At 45.0% G+C, this 17,251-nt stretch overlaps 18 non-coding genes across 18 annotated transcripts; 11 read left to right on the forward strand and 7 right to left on the reverse strand.

Annotated features, from left to right (window-relative positions):
* Positions 1–3,956: 3,956 nt before the first annotated feature.
* On the reverse strand, positions 3,957–4,029 carry trnak-cuu. Its single transcript has one exon. It is a non-coding gene; the product is annotated as a tRNA-Lys (tRNA).
* Positions 4,030–5,281: 1,252 nt separating this feature from the next.
* On the reverse strand, positions 5,282–5,354 carry trnak-cuu. The gene has a single exon. It is a non-coding gene; the product is annotated as a tRNA-Lys (tRNA).
* Positions 5,355–5,507: 153 nt separating this feature from the next.
* Positions 5,508–5,581, forward strand: trnan-guu. The gene has a single exon. It is a non-coding gene; the product is annotated as a tRNA-Asn (tRNA).
* Positions 5,582–5,888: 307 nt separating this feature from the next.
* Positions 5,889–5,962, forward strand: trnan-guu. The gene has a single exon. It is a non-coding gene; the product is annotated as a tRNA-Asn (tRNA).
* A 293-nt stretch (positions 5,963–6,255) lies between these two features.
* Positions 6,256–6,329, forward strand: trnan-guu. The gene has a single exon. It is a non-coding gene; the product is annotated as a tRNA-Asn (tRNA).
* Positions 6,330–7,019: 690 nt separating this feature from the next.
* Positions 7,020–7,093, forward strand: trnan-guu. The gene has a single exon. It is a non-coding gene; the product is annotated as a tRNA-Asn (tRNA).
* Positions 7,094–7,379: 286 nt separating this feature from the next.
* trnan-guu lies at positions 7,380–7,453 on the forward strand. The gene has a single exon. It is a non-coding gene; the product is annotated as a tRNA-Asn (tRNA).
* Positions 7,454–8,509: 1,056 nt separating this feature from the next.
* Positions 8,510–8,582, reverse strand: trnak-cuu. Its single transcript has one exon. It is a non-coding gene; the product is annotated as a tRNA-Lys (tRNA).
* A 123-nt stretch (positions 8,583–8,705) lies between these two features.
* trnan-guu lies at positions 8,706–8,779 on the forward strand. The gene has a single exon. It is a non-coding gene; the product is annotated as a tRNA-Asn (tRNA).
* Positions 8,780–8,875: 96 nt separating this feature from the next.
* trnak-cuu lies at positions 8,876–8,948 on the reverse strand. Its single transcript has one exon. It is a non-coding gene; the product is annotated as a tRNA-Lys (tRNA).
* Positions 8,949–9,083: 135 nt separating this feature from the next.
* Positions 9,084–9,157, forward strand: trnan-guu. Its single transcript has one exon. It is a non-coding gene; the product is annotated as a tRNA-Asn (tRNA).
* A 523-nt stretch (positions 9,158–9,680) lies between these two features.
* On the reverse strand, positions 9,681–9,753 carry trnak-cuu. The gene has a single exon. It is a non-coding gene; the product is annotated as a tRNA-Lys (tRNA).
* A 117-nt stretch (positions 9,754–9,870) lies between these two features.
* On the forward strand, positions 9,871–9,944 carry trnan-guu. Its single transcript has one exon. It is a non-coding gene; the product is annotated as a tRNA-Asn (tRNA).
* Positions 9,945–11,346: 1,402 nt separating this feature from the next.
* trnak-cuu lies at positions 11,347–11,419 on the reverse strand. Its single transcript has one exon. It is a non-coding gene; the product is annotated as a tRNA-Lys (tRNA).
* Positions 11,420–11,556: 137 nt separating this feature from the next.
* On the forward strand, positions 11,557–11,630 carry trnan-guu. Its single transcript has one exon. It is a non-coding gene; the product is annotated as a tRNA-Asn (tRNA).
* A 1,691-nt stretch (positions 11,631–13,321) lies between these two features.
* trnak-cuu lies at positions 13,322–13,394 on the reverse strand. Its single transcript has one exon. It is a non-coding gene; the product is annotated as a tRNA-Lys (tRNA).
* Positions 13,395–13,521: 127 nt separating this feature from the next.
* On the forward strand, positions 13,522–13,595 carry trnan-guu. The gene has a single exon. It is a non-coding gene; the product is annotated as a tRNA-Asn (tRNA).
* A 1,324-nt stretch (positions 13,596–14,919) lies between these two features.
* On the forward strand, positions 14,920–14,993 carry trnan-guu. The gene has a single exon. It is a non-coding gene; the product is annotated as a tRNA-Asn (tRNA).
* The last annotated feature ends 2,258 nt before the right edge of the window (positions 14,994–17,251 follow it).

Raw genomic sequence — 17,251 nt, forward strand, 5'->3', positions numbered from 1 at the left:
CCTGTGTCATCTTCAAGAGCTGAATGCCACATGTGGGCACTTCTGTTTGAACAGAACTGAATGTTGTAGTAGAAACGCGGTGTTATGCTTCTGATGTTGCAGTGTTTCTGTGCGAGACGTTGCCGCTGTAACGGACACGGTTCGTCACAGTCACGTCCCTCTCTCTGTCCGCCCTTCAGCTCGCTCCGACAGCAGAGAGCTACACGGCCATAAGGTGGCGGTGGGGTTGCTGTGTGTTCTGCTCATAATTCTGATTTTGGTCAAAGTCGGGCCTCGGATGTACAACACCATTGGCGCGCGATGTGAGTCCCGGGACCGAATATGCCTCCCCGCACACACATTGCACACACATTACACACACATTGCACACACATTACACACACATGGACTGCTCAGTGTGCTGTCCTTTTTTTGTGTCCAAATCATATCAGTGACCTGTCCATCACCATGGTGTTCTACAGTATGCATTTTTAAGGCCTGTTCACTGTGTGCTCATGTGCAATATCTGCTTCTTTCTGTGTTAAATGAATCCTCTCTGTAAAAAGTCTTGTTTGCACTTTTAAGTTTCTTCAGTGTGTGTATATGTTGGCATGAGTAAATTCTTTCTATAACAACCTACGTATATGCTGCACATACATGTGCTTTCTGTATAAATTTTCTCTGTTCTGTGCATGCAAGTGCTTGGCGCGTGTAAAACATGAGAACACATGTGTATGGGTTCTCTCTGTGTGTGAGCTGGAAAGTTTTGGACATCAGGGTTCCCACTCGAAACAAATTTAGATTTAGAGTTTTCAATTATTTTCTTAAGGATGTATGATTTTCAATTTTTTGTCAAATTTATATGAAATTGAACTAGTTTGAGGATGTGATTGCGGGGAAACATGCTGAAATCAGTTACTGTTAAAATATTTTGTGTCTGCACTAACACACATTTACAGAAGCAGTTGGCAATAAACACCAATCACCAATGCCTTTTAGTAGTGCATGTAAATTAATTGTGAGTCTGTGAGATGTGTTCTCTCTTTGCGTGTGTGTAAATTAATTGTGAGTGCGTGAGATGTGTTCTCTCTTTGCGTGTGTGTAAATTAATTGTGAGTGCGTGAGATGTGTTCTCTTTGTGTGTGTGTAAATTAATTGTGAGTGCTTGAGATGTGTTTTCTTTTTGCGTGTGGAAATAAATTGTGAGTGTGTGGGAAGTGCTCTCTCTTTGAACGTGTAAATTAATTGCATGTGCGTGAGATTTGTCCTCTTTACGTGTGTGTAAATTGTGAGTCTGTGAGATGTGTTCTCTCTTTGCGTGTGTGTAAATTAATTGTGAGTGCGTGAGATGTGTTCTCTCTTTGCGTGTGTGTAAATTAATTGTGAGTGCGTGAGATGTTTTCTTTTTGCGTGTGTGTAAATTAATTGTGAGTGCATGAGATGTTTTCTTTTTGCGTGCGTGTAAATTAATTTTGAGTGCATGAGATATGTTCTCTCTTTTTGTGTGTGTAAATTGTGTGTGAGTACGATGTGCTCTCTCTTTGCGGGTATAAATTAATTATGTGCATGAGATGTTTCCTTCTTTGCATACGTGTGTAAATCGACTGTTAGTATGTGAGTGCGTGTGTAAATTGTGTGGGTGAGATGTGCTCTCTCTTTGCGCGTGTGTAAATTGTGTGGGTGAGGTGTGTGTAAATGACTTCTCTGTGTGCTGCAGTGACTGGTCGGAGGGGGAGGGAGTGGATCGGACCAACACAGAGTCAGAGTGGTGAGTCATGCTCACGTTTCACCTTAGGTAGGAGGCTCGGACACCCTGCTGTGTTTTCACAAGTGATCACGAGTCTCTTCTCTCTCTCTCTCTCTGTCTTTTTTCAGTGTCATTTCACAGGGCACAGGCTGGACTCAACAGTAACACAGACAAGAGGTCATCCTACCCTGGTGAGTAGAACAAATACACACACATACATACACACACACACACACACACTCGCCCTTTCACTCTCTTCTGTAACAACGTCTGAGATATGCGTTATGTATTTGCACCTTTTAACTGTGTGTGCATAAGGCATTTTCACACGAAAGTTTGACAAACACATTTTTTCCCTTGTGTATCAATAATACAATTTTTAAACACAAAAGTGAAAGTTAAATTCTAAAAGACTGACCTTACCAAGTTCAAAAGATGCGAAAGATTCCATGGAAAATGCCGCCAATGCCCCAATAAGGCAGTTACTGTTCTTACTGTGTTTGCATCCCCCGTCAATAATCCACTGTTTTACCCATGGGAAAACCCATCGGTGTTGAAATATCATATTTCCTACATGGGGTGGTAATTTATGAGTCACAAAAACATGAGGACGTTTGTCCTGCAAGGAAAAAATGGGGGCTGAACTGAACATGGAACTGATGGTTAACATATAAAGGCCAGAAATGTGAGTCTGGGATTCAGAAAGGCATTGGCATTGCTACCTCTACACTACTTGGAGACGGAGTGATATTTTTTTTTCCAATTTTCAACCAGTGTTTAGGGTGTATAACAGAGTTTTATGAGATTAAGAGATTTCAGCTTTTGTTAATGAGCATCTTGTTTGCTGCCTTATAGGGCTGTCTGGTGAAATGCATGGTGTTACCGCATGGTTATTTCAGAGAGGAAATTTTAAGAAATTCACATTCTTGTCTTATCTTATCTTAATGAAACGCCCATTTTTAGCCACTTTAAAAAATCTTCTTTTTCAGATGAGTGTAACAACTGTAGTCAGCTTGCCTTTGATCCAACAATAAATTGGAAGGGTGTTGTAAATATTTTTAAATTATTACATGATTTTATGCTTGTTCGGTAAATTGTGGGCTCAGATATTATGTTAGTTATATGAAATAATTTATGGTACTTTTGGATAGAAACTTACTGTCAAACAAAAATCATTATATTTATCTGTATAGAAAACAAGCTTAATTATAGCACAAAGGAATGCCAATCCCACACATTTGGATTCATTTTGAAATGTATCCAACTGAAAAATGCAACTGGGGCAAAGTGATATAGCTGCCCTTAGACTCTATCATGCACAACACCGGTCACCCACTAACAAGTTTCAAAACAAGTAGCTCTGTACAAAATTGTCTCTCTCTTCTTCTTTCTCACACACCTTTTTTTTCCAGGACTGGAGCGACTGGCAGTAAATTCTAGCAGGCAACCCTCTTCAAACCGGAACAGTGATTGTGACTCATATAATTAGATTTTCAAAATTATCGCCATCATCATCACCATCGTCATCTTATATTGTATATTATCATTATCTATATAAAATAAAGGCATTGTGATTTTTTTTTTTAAATACTGAACACTGATGACTTCATACAAATTTCATTTGTTTATGTTTTCTCACAATCATCATATACCTATTTCTAATATCTGTAACTTTATCTATATATAATGCACACACACACACACACACACATACTTCTCTGACTTTTTAAATATTTGATGCAGAGAAATCAATCCATCTGTGTAAAAAATGATAAATATATTGCTGAATGTAGTTGATTAAAAAAAGAACAAAAGAATTCAAAAAGGAGCAAAGACATTTAGATGAAAGGAAAGAGCAGAGGAAGAGCTTCTCTATTCTTGCTGCAGAAATGCGGTTTCCTATGCCGTTTGTACAACTTCCTGTGCTTGTGTTATTTCTGTCTTCTTCTCCATATATACAATGTGCGGTACTGTGACCCACTTGCCCCCCCCCCAATCACCCCTCCACTCATCATGCTGGTCCATCATCCATACATTGTTCCAGAACAGTTTATTGTGAAACAATGACACTAACATTCTACAACCTATTGTTTCCTGGTCAGTTACCACCGCTAACTGTTAGACATGGTAATACCTTAACAGTCATGGTAGAATAGATTTTAATGATTGACTGGTGCCACAAGTGACCACGCTGCAGGCTAGCGAAGACCACCAACACAAAGAGCCAACACACCCAACGTGGGGCTTGAACCCACGACCGTGAAATTAAGAGTCTCATGCTCTACCAACTAACCTAGCCGGGGACCGGGTGACAGTGCACCTTCTTCTAGAGGGTATAAGCCTTCATGGTATGTTTAAGTACAATATGTTACTCAGATTCACACATCAGCTTTCTCTCGGCCGCATGTGGTTTTTTTCTTTTTCAGGTCTGCCTGTCCACTAATGGCTCTCGTCATTAATGTGACGTTTACACCCACACGAAATGACTGAACACTTAACTTCGACAAAGAAAGTGCACCTACCGTTAAGAACAATGATTCAGATTTCAGTGATAAAATAATCCTGGCAAAACATTAAATGTTGTGGTCTACAGGAGAAGGTGCTGGCCTGGGATTAGAACCCTGTGTGTGGTGGGTCTAGAGGAGTCAAAACAGCCATCTCACGTTTCTCTGCACTGCTGCGGTGTACCCAGAATAAGAGCATTACATTACGTTATCGGCATTCAGCAGACGCTTTTACACAGAGTGACTGACATCAATTAGAGGTTTCTACAAAGTCATCCATTGATACAGCTGGATATCTACTGAGGCAATTGTGGGTTAAGCACCTTGCCCAAGGGTATAGCAGCAGTACCCCTGTGGGGAACTGAACAGGCAACCTTGCGGTTGTAAGCCCAGCTCCTTAACCACTATGCTAGACGACCACGCTAGGAAGAAAGCTAGGGAATATTCTGAAACATATACACTAAATTATGGTACTACATTATAGTTCTATTATACAACTATCATTAGTGTAACTATTACTAATAATGGTAATTATACAGTAGGTATTATACTATATGTATTTAACATAGATAAATAAATTTAACATTTATTTATATAGACATGCACACACAAACACACACACACACACAGAATGTCATCATGGTAACATAGCAACATGGTAACATTATGCACCATGGGCACCATCTAGTGGCTAAAGATAAACTTCTTCAACTAGGACAATTTCGGTTGATTGCCAGGCCTGTATCAGACCTCCACTGGATTCTTCAAACTGCTCTGCCCCAGGACTTGATAACCACTGTAACAAAGTCTATAAAGTAACAGGGTAGCTTATACAAACATCCTCAGGTAATTTATCCAAACATTTCCCAACACTTCAAGTTATGTGGTAGGTAGCCATCTGCTAACAATTTCATCACATTAATAATGAAAACAGTGACAAAAATCATATTTCTCAGGTAATGTAATAAAAATGTTAAAAGATGAGGGACCGTGGGGTCGTGTTTCACTCTCACTGCATGTTGTCCATCATGATGAGAGCCGGCAAAAGCTACGCCCAACGTGAGGCTCGAACCCACGACCCTGAGATTAAGAGTCTCATGCTCTACCGACTGAGCTAGCCGGGCTTGCAACTCCACTATTTGTGCTTCCCTTTTTGAGTCACTGCCCCACCCCCCCACCCCCCCCAACCCCCCCCAACCCCCCCCAACCCGTCCCTCAGAGGAGAGACCCTGGGTCATGTGATCAAAACCTCATCTCACAGAGGGCTGCATGTGTCAGTCTCTGTGGCGCAATCGGTTAGCGCGTTCGGCTGTTAGCCGAAAGGTTGGTGGTTCGAGCCCACCCAGGGACGATGGTTCTTTGGTAGCGGCAGCGTAGCATACGGTTACAACCATTGCTGACATCTTACTCTCCGTCTTGTGATCATGATGAGAGCCGGCAAAAGCTACGCTCAACGTGGGGCTCGAACCCACGACCCTGAGAGTCTCATGCTCTACCGACTGAGCAAGCCGGGCTTGTAACTCCACCATTTGTGCTTCTCTTTTTGAGTCACTGCCCCAACCCCCAACCCCCAACCCCCAACCCCCAACCCGTCCCTCAGAGGAGAGACCCTGGGTCATGTGATCAAAACCTCATCTCACAGAAGGCTGTATGTGTCAGTCTCTGTGGCGCAATCGGTTAGCGCGTTCGGCTGTTAACCGAAAGGTTGGTGGTTCGAGCCCACCCAGGGACGATGGTTCTTTGGTAGCGGCAGCGTAGCATACGGTTACAACCATTGCTGACATCTTACTCTCCGTCTTGTGATCATGATGAGAGCCGGCAAAAGCTATGCCCAACGTGGGGCTCCAACCCACGAACCTGAGAGTCTCATGCTCTACCGACTGAGCAAGCCGGGCTTGTAACTCCACCATTTGTGCTTCTCTTTTTGAGTCACTGCCCCAACCCCCAACCCCCAACCCGTCCCTCAGAGGAGAGACCCTGGGTCATGTGATCAAAACCTCATCTCACAGAAGGCTGCATGTGCCAGTCTCTGTGGCGCAATCGGTTAGCGCGTTCGGCTGTTAACCGAAAGGTTGGTGGTTCGAGCCCACCCAGGGACGCAGCCTTTTTACATGGAACCCCCTCTGGGGGGGAGGGAAGCTGCGTCATCAAAGCTGACTCGTATTCTCAAATCTACTCCGGGAGCCCCCCTGTCCTGTATATCTTCTATCTAGCCTTGCTGCAAACACACCTCTTTGTAATTAGTGTGATTAACATGCTCTCATCAGCTCAGCTAATCAAAAGTGCCACTGATGAGGTTCAGTCAGGTCGACAGAGCAGGGAAAGATGGAAAACGTGCGGAACAGGGGGGCCCCAGGAGCAGGATTGAGAATCAGTGGAGTACACTAATGTAATGATTATTATGCTAAGGTTGAGATGGGTAACTGATTTGTGTCACTTGGCAGCTCTCTTTGAATAATATGGGCCATTAAGGTGCACTGGTGGACCTCCAGTACCACACATCCTGAAGAAGCCAGCGGATGAACTAGTTTGTGATGCCTCTGTGGGGCCTGGGGGCAAATGTGAGAGGAAGATGTGGTGACAAGGAGTGTGTGAAAAACAGCTTCCTGAAGAAAAGGAACCTGAGAGTCTCATGCTCTACCGACTGAGCAAGCCGGGCTTGTAACTCCACCATTTGTGCTTCTCTTTTTGAGTCACTGCCCCAACCCCCAACCCCCAACCCGTCCCTCAGAGGAGAGACCTTGGGTCGTGTGATCAAAACCTCATCTCACAGAAGGCTGTATGTGTCAGTCTCTGTGGCGCAATCGGTTAGCGCGTTCGGCTGTTAACCGAAAGGTTGGTGGTTCGAGCCCACCCAGGGACGATGGTTCTGTTGTGGCGGCAGTGTAGCATACGGTTACAACCATTGCTGACATCTTACTCTCCGTCTTGTGATCATGATGCGAGTGGGCAAAAGCTACGCCCAACGTGGGGCTCCAACCCACGACCCTGAGAGTCTCATGCTCTACCGACTGAGCTAGCCGGGCTTGCAACTCCACTATTTGTGCTTCCCTTTTTGAGTCACTGCCCCACCCCCCAACCCGTCCCTCAGAGGAGAGACCCTGGGTCATGTGATCAAAACCTCATCTCACAAAAGGCTGTATGTGTTAGTCTCTGTGGCGCAATCGGTTAGCGCGTTCGGCTGTTAACCTAAAGGTTGGTGGTTCGAGCCCACCCAGGGACGCAGCCTTTTTCTAGGAAATACAAAAAACTGACATATATCAAACCAGAATTATATCTGCCTATGGAGCCTGAACCAACAATTAAATGCAAACATCAAACATTCAGACTTGGTGTAGCTACTTTACGCCCCTTAGCTGCTGATAATGGATAAAACTTCACACTAAATTGCTGAGGGGGAAAAACCACAACCTCCAGATTCACTTGTTGTGAATGAAATGTAGCTTGCTAACCAATGTAATAAACAAAACACAAAATATGCTAAAATGGCAAGATGCCCTCGCCGGGCAAACATTTTTGCCATCATTTACAATTTAATAGTAGCACTGTTTCTGTGTTAACTCACAACAGGTTAACCGCAACCTAACACCTCTCAGCCAAGAAAGGTCATAAGCCTGCCTCTTAGATCATTTTCCACCAGCTGGCTGGACTCCCTAGATGCATACTGTCTATTGGACCCAGGATGCTGACCAAACTGGCGAGTCTGTCAGTGAAACCTATTTTTTGTGAATGGCGTTACTGGAGCACAGAAGTGGGGTGTGATGTGGCTCACTGGCAGAACAGACGTGCTATATTTTAATACGAGTGCAGAGCTGAGAGTGAGAAACACGAGCCACTGATCCTACGGTCAAGAACCTTTAAGGTTTATAAAGTTAACACAGTTGATTTGTAAGTACACGACACAGCTTAGTAAGCCCGTGAGCTCTGCTGTGACTCTGTGGTGGTTCCAGAAAAACGTGACAAAGTTTCATGGCTGTGATCTTTGCACCAATCTCTCTTTACTTGCTGACTTCACCAAATACATGTCACTGCAATAGGGGGACACACTGATGAAGTTTACAGTACAGTAAACGGAAGCGAATTATTAACAGTCCCGCGATGATGGACTGTGCTGGAGAAGGGCTTGCGAATTTCAACTTTCAACACCGACACATAAATTCAGTCATTGAAGGTCATATTAGAGCAATGAAGTCACTCATTTCCTGCTCCAACACAGAATGCGTGAAGAGAAACATGAGAAGTGGTATCAGAGGTGAGTGGGAAACAGACAGACAAACTACGCCCAACATGGGGCTCGAACCCACAACCCTGAGATTAAGAGTCTCATGCTCTACCGACTGAACTAGCCGGGCTTGTAATGCCACCGTTTGTGCTTCTCTTTTTGAGTCACTGCCCCACCCCCCAACCCGTCCCTCAGAGGAGAGACCCTGGGTCATGTGATCAAAACCTCATCTCACAGAATCCTGTATGTGTCAGTCTCTGTGGCGCAATCGGTTAGCGCGTTCGGCTGTTAACCGAAAGGTTGGTGGTTCGAGCCCACCCAGGGACGATGGTTCTGTTGTGGCGGCAGTGTAGCATACGGTTACAACCATTGCTGACATCTTACTCTCCATCTTGTGATCATGATGCGAGTGGGCAAAAGCTACGCCCAACGTGGGGCTCCAACCCACGACCCTGAGATTAAGAGTCTCATGCTCTACCGACTGAGCTAGCCGGGCTTGCAACTCCACTATTTGTGCTTCCCTTTTTGAGTCACCCACCCCCCCACCCCCCCACCCCCCAACCCCTCCCTCAGAGGAGAGACCCTGGGTCATGTGATCAAAACCTCATCTCACAGAAGACTGCATGTGCCAGTCTCTGTGGCGCAATCGGTTAGCGCGTTCGGCTGTTAACCGAAAGGTTGGTGGTTCAAGCCCACCCAGGGACGCAGCCTTTTTACATGGAACCCCCTCTGGGGGGGGCGGGGAAGCTGCGTCATCAAAGCTGACTCATATTCTCAAATCTACTCCGGGAGCCCCCCTGTCCTGTATATCTTCTATCTAGCCTTGCTGCAAACACACCTCTTTGAAATCAGTGTGATTAACATGCTCTCATCAGCTCAGCTAATCAAAAGTGCCACTGATGAGGTTCAGTCAGGTAAACAGAGCAGGGAAAGATGGAAAACGTGCGGAGCATTGGGGCCCCAGGAGCAGCATTGAGAATCAGTGGAGTACACTAATGTAATGATTATTATGCTAAGGTTGAGATGGGTAACTGATTTGTGTCACTTGGCAGCTCTCTTTGAATAATATGGGCCATTAAGGTGCACTGGTGGACCTCCAGTACCACACATCCTGAAGAAGCCAGCGGATGAACTAGTTTGTGATGCCTCTGTGGGGCCTGGGGGCAAATGTGAGAGGAAGATGTGGTGACAAGGAGTGTGTGAAAAACAGCTTCCTGAAGAAAAGGAACGCCCAACGTGGGGCTCGAACCCACGACCCTGAGATTAAGAGTCTCATGCTCTACCGACTGAGCTAGCCGGGCTCATGAATAATGCTTGATTTCCTGCTCACTGCTTCCTGACTTCACCTCCTCCTATCAGCGAGCAAGCCCTAGGCCATATGACCGCAGATGTTTGTCACAGGATTCAAAAAAACACAGGTCTCTGTGGCGCAATCGGTTAGCGCGTTCGGCTGTTAACCGAAAGGTTGGTGGTTCGAGCCCACCCAGGGACGGAGCCTTTTACTAGGACATATTTCGTCACCGTTAAATAGCTTCACTTGTTACATTTAAACCAAACATTGCACGTACTGAAAGGACTAACATTATTCGAACACACAAAAGCCTGGTAAACTCCTTCGCTGTCCCCATAAAAAATGTTGGATGAGAACGGAATGGGCAGCGGTTTCAGGATGTTTTCGTCCCAAGCAGGGTGAAAACTTGAATATTATCGACTCACCCCTAGTAACTATTTGACATCCCTCCACTTCTGTCGATGTAAATCCGTAGCAAAACATAAAAATTACCTTAAATAACAAAAACTTACATCAAACTACCTTGCACCTCTTTTCTAGCCAGGTGTAAGGTTTGAGAGACTCCATGCAGGGTTTCCTCCATTATCCCACAGACACAGAGGTGCCGACACCCTCTTCAATTCTTACACAGGGAACAAGCTGTCTAGCTAGCTAGCTAACATGCAGACTGGCTGAAAATGATGAGTGGAAATTGCGACGGCTAAATTCTTGCAGACCAGCAAATACTACGTCCCTGGCTTTGCACGAGCACACCCTTATTTTGGGGCACAATTTCTCTTCTTGAAAGCGCAAATGGGTCGTGTAGATGATCTTTAATGTCCACAATATATGTAAAGTGTTGATGTTTGATAGGGTGGTAATCTTGACATATTTTGTTTTCTGTGAAATTTCTCAAATCTGTATGGATTTGAGGAGATGTGTCAGAGGAAACCCTAAAACTCCTGGGCAGTGTTTCTGCCGGAGCTGCTGGGTGCGTGGTTGGGCAGTCTCCTATAATCAAGGTAGGTCCAAACTGCAACCATTGCAAACAGTGCACGCAATACGTGCGGAAATTAATGAGCAAATCCAAACCGTCTTTAAAGAGGGGTTTTCACTAAGTTATACCAGATATACATATATACAAGCTAGATTGTACCTTGTTTGGCTAACCACTGAAACCTGGTCATGCAGCGCCTCAAATGTTGTTGACTCCATATAGTTTTTTGCTTGTGTTGTATTCTGCCTCACTTTTAGGTGGCTTTGGGAAAAAAAGCGTCTGCCAAATGAATAAATGTAAATGTCGGACCCTTCCCCCAGTCCAAGTTTGTAATTCTTTGCATCAGAGCTCAAAAAGACATGAATACGTCGCTCAAAGATTACTATTTAGCATCAGAATTTGCGGACCGTCGTGATGATTCGAGCGTCGCGTTGTGCTGCTGGGGCTGCGGTGCAGTGACGTCAGGTTAACGTGCGCGGAAGAGCGTGTCCGGCTGCAGCGTTGCAGCCTCGCAGCCTTGCAGCCTTGCTGCAGAACGGGAATACGCGCTACAGGATGGAGCAGTGATAACAGTGGGAGGTTTAGGGAGGTACTGTTGGAGCTGTATGTTCTCTGAAGAAAAGGAAACGCCCAACGTCGGGCTCGAACCCACGACCCTGAGATTAAGAGTCTCATGCTCTACCGACTGAGCTAGCCGGGCTTGTTCGTTACCCTTCCTTGGTGCGTCTCCTCTTTACTGACTGCTCCATCCCTCATTCCCCCCCCCCTTTTTTTGTTGGAGGAGAGACCCTGGGTCATGTGATCAAAATCTCATCTCACAAAACGCTGCATGTGCCAGTCTCTGTGGCGCAATCGGTTAGCGCGTTCGGCTGTTAACCGAAAGGTTGGTGGTTCGAGCCCACCCAGGGACGCAGCTTTTATTTTCTTAGATACATAATTAATGTTTAGTAAATAGACAGGCCAATGGTCAACTGCGTGGGGTGGTTCATGTAATTAGACTCTACTCAGCAGAATGTAGCTGTGTGTGGCTCTAAGTTCACCAGTCAAGTTTCATTTTCTACAATTTTATAAAACACAGACAGCATGCCTTACTCAGCCTTTACGCACTTGTCTGCTGACATCATGCCCCAGTGAAACGTGACAAAGGTGTACAATACAGCCTCCTACCCCCCCACCCCCACCCCCAACAGGGAAAAGAAGGGGAATTTCTTGAGGCACACCCTGCATTGTTCTATTGTGTCATTTCATAGAACAGGCTTTGTGAACCACTCAGCGTCTTCCTTAAATATGGAAGCAGTGGAAGGGGGGGACTTTTGGGGGAGATATTTCTTACTGTAAATGGGGTAATTCGAAGAAGCAGGCAACAGCATATCTTCGCAGCAGATCTACTGTTTTTCTTTTCTCTGTGTGCCCGTTCTTTCCCTGGAACAAGTACATCACCATCCAGTTTAAGCGTCCCCTGTTTACAGGCGAAGTCCCCCCCTTCCATCGCAGCCATCTGGTCAGTACAAATCTGGACGCCTGCCAACTGATTTTTCTTCCTTTCTGTGTTTGTGAATTGGACTGCATATCTTTCACTTTCTGTTTTCACTCTCTGTCTGAGTCATGGATGGCCTTCCACGTGATCTCCTGACAGAACAATCCAGAAGACTTTCATGTGTTCTGTATTTTAATATGACAGTACCATGACAGTTTCACTTCCCTTCACTTTCATTTTGGAAGGAAAATTTCAATGAATTGGTTATTGATTGAATGGGTCTACACACTCTTCAGATCTTTTTGTCATTGTCTAAACCCCCCTATCTGGTTTAATAAAATGTGACATGTTTCACTGTTACTCATAATTGTCCATTTCAGGTCATGAATCTTGTGTGTTGGAGCACATTAATACTTACAGTCTGATCACTAACAGTCTGTCAAGTGAGTGTGGTTAATACAGTTCATATAAAAAAAAGGCAACTGCATTTTTTCTTTCGTTTTGCAGGATGGAGTATCCCCCTCACCTCCACCCCCTGCCTCTCTATTTCCACACAGCGGATTAAGGCCATGAGGTCACATTACTCCGGCTGAGCGGTCTGGGCATGGTGTCCCTTTACTGGGAACTGAAAGGTTGGTGGTTTGTTTCAGACATTATGTTCTCTAGAAGCAAATCTATATTCATTAAAGACATTTAAAAAATTAAATAAAAAAAAAACAATGACAGTTGCAACACACCCATCCACCTACCTAAAATGTTAAATGAATGTGTGATCACTTACAGGCTACTGCCTTGTCTCAGGAACTCATTAAACGTACTGCTTTTAAAGAGCCGTTTGTGAAAAGAGAAGTGAATGGGTATGTAAATCTTCAGAAATTCACCGTGAAAATGCTGCAATAGTTTGCTTTTATTTTACAAAAAAAAATTGAAGTGGAACCTAGAAATATAAAAACCAAGACTTAAACATTTTAGGTGTGTATTGCTGGAAATACTTCTGCAACCTCTCCCACCCGCTCTGCATTCAAGTACGCTGTTGTTGTGGGAAGTGTACTGTTATAACAGTGAACTAACTTGTGAAATGTGTTCTACAAGCAAAAAAGTGCAGTCAAACAGCAGAAAAGGAAACGCCCAACGTGGGGCTCGAACCCACGACCCTGAGATTAAGAGTCTCATGCTCTACCGACTGAGCTAGCCGGGCAGTTGTTCATTTGCCGTTATTAGTTCCACCTCATCTTCATGTGTCTCTCCACCGCCCCCGTGTGGCTACATCAGCTACCGCATTCCACAGGGTCGTATTACTTGCTTGCAGCAGTGCTGTCAGTCCTGTCTCTGTGGCGCAATCGGTTAGCGCGTTCGGCTGTTAACCGAAAGGTTGGTGGTTCGAGCCCACCCAGGGACGATGGTTTTTTCCCCCCGTATTTTCTAGCGTGAGTGAGAGGACGGATGTGGAGATTGTTTAGTCGTGCTGACAACTGGAAAGTAATTTTCGTTCAGGGGGGTTATTAATATTTGGATTGAAGATGATATACGACACGCATTCTGCAGGATGGAGGGGATCACAGGGAAGGCCATCCATGATTCAGACAGAAAGTAAAAGTGTTTACGTGTTTGAGTGTGTTATAAAGCCCGACAGACCTCTGGCAGTGCATACATTAACTCTGAGACAGTGGACAGGACAGGATGGGACAGCTCTACTCTTATTTCTTCCCAGAGGTAAAACAGCTTAAAGAATTATAAAAGTATACAATACACTTACAGCATCCATGTTGCTCAGGAATATTTAAATGTTAATGGTATCTAACTATTTCATTAACTGTATCTGTGTTGTATCTGTGTTGTGGTATTTTTGTTGCATGTTTTAAAAAGTCTGGATTTTTAATAGGGAATTGTGAAAGTGTGACTAGTCTTACGTGTCCCGAACGATGCTAAGACAGTGACATTTTTTTTTCTCATAATTTTCACTTAAACATGACATCTACAGCCCCCCAAAGGGTTCACATGTATGTACGTTTGTGCTAAACCTCATTGTCAGTGAACAAGAAATGATACTCTTGAATGTAAGCATTCGTGAAACTTCCTCAGGCGATAGGGACAGGTAGAACTGGCTTTTTGACAGTGATTGCGCCTTCCTTCCTTATCTCTGTTATGTATGCATTTCTTGTATTTTGGGTACTGTTGCATGCTTGCAGTGAATTATTCTGGGGTTGAATCTTTTTGCATTGAGCCACTCATTAAAATGGTTAATGTTTTACGCCTCAGACGTCCTTTACTATACCCTGGTAATACAGGCTGTAAAGAGCCATAAAATTGATACGTTGTCACAACAAATATAGAATGACATGAATCGTGTTACATGTCAGTGTGAAGGTTGATGTGAACTTGCTGACGGGTTTCTCCGCACATGCAGGAAACTCCGGGGTCTAACGACGCAGGAAGCGGGATAGATTCCGAGACAGGTCAGCCACAGAGAGGTGCTTTCTCCGTTAGGACCATTCCCTCACATCTTACGCTTTGTCGTGTGATCACGATGAGAGACAGCAAAAGCTACGCCCAACGTGAGGCTCGAACCCACGACCCTGAGATTTACAGTCTCATGCTCTTAATGGCGGGGGGGGGGGGGGGGGGGGGGGGGGGTTGTTGTCCGTGATTCTCTTCTTCAGTCACTGCCCCATCCCTGGGTCATGTGATCAAAACCTCGTCCCTCAGAAGAGCAGCATGTGCCAGTCTCTGTGGCGCAATCGGTTAGCGCGTTCGGCTGTTAACCGAAAGGTTGGTGGTTCGAGCCCACCCAGGGACGGTGGTCTTTTTCTGTAGTGGCAGTGTAGCATACCGGTTAAGGAGCAGGACTTGTAACCCAAAGGTTGTCGGTTCGATTCCTTGCCGGGGACACTGCTGCTGTATCCTTGGCCAAAGTACTTAACCCACAATTGCCTCAGTAAGCATCCAGCTGCATAAATGGATAACATTGTGGAAAAAAACTGTCACTGATATGAGCGTCTGCTAAATGGCAATAATGCAATATCACACTGTTGGGAAATGCCAGCTCTTCCACAGTATGATGAAGCAGGCTTATGTTCTGTTGATAAGGACCTGGTTAGTACTTCAGTAAAATAATTGTTGTGTAATCTGTTGCATTATGGTGATATTAAAGATAAAGTGTGTGCCTCTATTAAAGCTTGCATTGGTACTCAGTACTGCCTGTGTTGAGGCCTTCAGCTTTACTAATAGTATTATGCTAATACTAATACTTACATGCCTTTTCCAGCTGTGACATCAGACAATGCAGAACAAGAGAGTTGTGAGGAAAAGCCCGGAGATCTCTGTCCAAACCCCACTGACAACAGGTACATCCATTATTCTGTGTTTTTTTTTTTTTACTGTTGGAACTGAAGATGTCGGCTGCTTTTCAAAGTCAATGAAGGATCCTTAACAGCTGCATTTCAAGGATGCTACATCATCGAATCCCGCCGAAGGACTGTTCCGATGTCGAGGGTCCTCCGAGTTCTACCAAGGACTGAGTCTTTTTTCAAGGAGGCATAGCGTGTATCCTCAGCGTCCTTAAAGCACCCACAATCCTATGCGCACATACAAGAGTCTGTGGCACGGAATTAAAGGCGGGACTTTTACAATGACGCACACCTGCACACTCGCTAGACTGTTCTATTATCTGTTCTCCGAATGCTAGGAAGGAGTCTTGCCTAGCTTCTGAAGGACCTGACTTGGAAGGACTCGTCCTACCAAGGAAGCATCCTTGACTTTGAGAAACAGCAGTTGTCTGCCTAGCTGTCTCATTGTATACTTGTCTGTCGTAATCTCTCTCCTTGACTGCCTGCCCACGTGTTTGTCATGTCAGCCTGTTGGTCTAGTGGTAACCTCAGTCTCTGTCTGTTAATTACATTCCTGGTTGTGCAATTGTGTGTCTGTTATTTCCTGTCTGGGTGTGTGGTTGGCGTTACTTTTCAATGATTGAATGTCTTTCCTGCCTAAGGGCCTGAGATCTAGCTCACCACTGGTGTCTGTACAACCCTTGGGACTTGTGTTGTTTAGACTGCACATACACAGCACAGATTGACTGATCTCTACGCTGTGCAGACCATAACATTGTGAGCTGAGTGAATAGGGTGGACTGTCCAGGTAGTATACAGATCAGTGAGTCTGTGCTGCGTTTGCCCTTAATCAAGAGGGAGAACTGTCAGTGTTCTCTCTGTAAGTCTGTCCATTTACCGATCTGTTCCATTTTCTGCTACAGGTCAACCGAAAGGGGAAATGAAAGTGAAAGACGTACTCCTGATATGAGGGTTAGTGCAGCCCGGCTTTCGGTGTGTGAGTCCTTCAACACACAAGGTGTCACATGAAGGAACTTCTCCTGGCTCCAGTCTGGTGTAGCGAAATGGCGGGGATACATTTCACCGGGCCAAACCTGTGGGGTCACGACAGGAAGACTCCATGTTGTTGGCGCAGTGGTGACATCTGTTGGTTAGCAGAGGGTATCTGTAAATCCAGCAGGTTCAGGGACTGTGTACAATGCTTAATACCCCTGGTGAAGTTGTGTTTCACTCATTTGAAGCTCTTGGCTCATTTGGTTGAATTGGCTTTGCATACAGCATGACTCTTGCTAGTTTGATTGCGGTGTAGCATAATGGTTAAGGAGCAGAACTCATAACCGAAAGATTGCTGGTTCAATTCCCTGATATGACACTGCTGCTGTACCCTTGGGCAAGGTACTTAACCCCCAATTGCCTCAGTAAATATCCTGTTGTATAAATGGGTGACATTGTTAAAGACTGTAACCACCATAAGTAGCTCTGGATGAGAGTGTCTGCTAAATGCCTGTAATGTATTGTAATATAATGATTATAATAGCGTAGGGAGGCACCTGGTCAGGGCTCTGTGCTCATGTTTGGAATTCTCTGCCTCCTGGCAGGCTTCACAGGCTCCTGATTCTCTAGAGGATGTGGACAGGATGAACGTTTTCGTGAAGTGTCAGGGGAAGACCTTGGAGGTGGACGTTTTCCCTCTGGAGAGGGTCTCCATCTTGCTGCAGCACTGGTGCCA

The sequence above is a fragment of the Megalops cyprinoides genome, chromosome 18 (genome assembly GCF_013368585.1).
Source record: "Megalops cyprinoides isolate fMegCyp1 chromosome 18, fMegCyp1.pri, whole genome shotgun sequence".
Lineage (NCBI taxonomy): Eukaryota > Metazoa > Chordata > Actinopteri > Elopiformes > Megalopidae > Megalops > Megalops cyprinoides.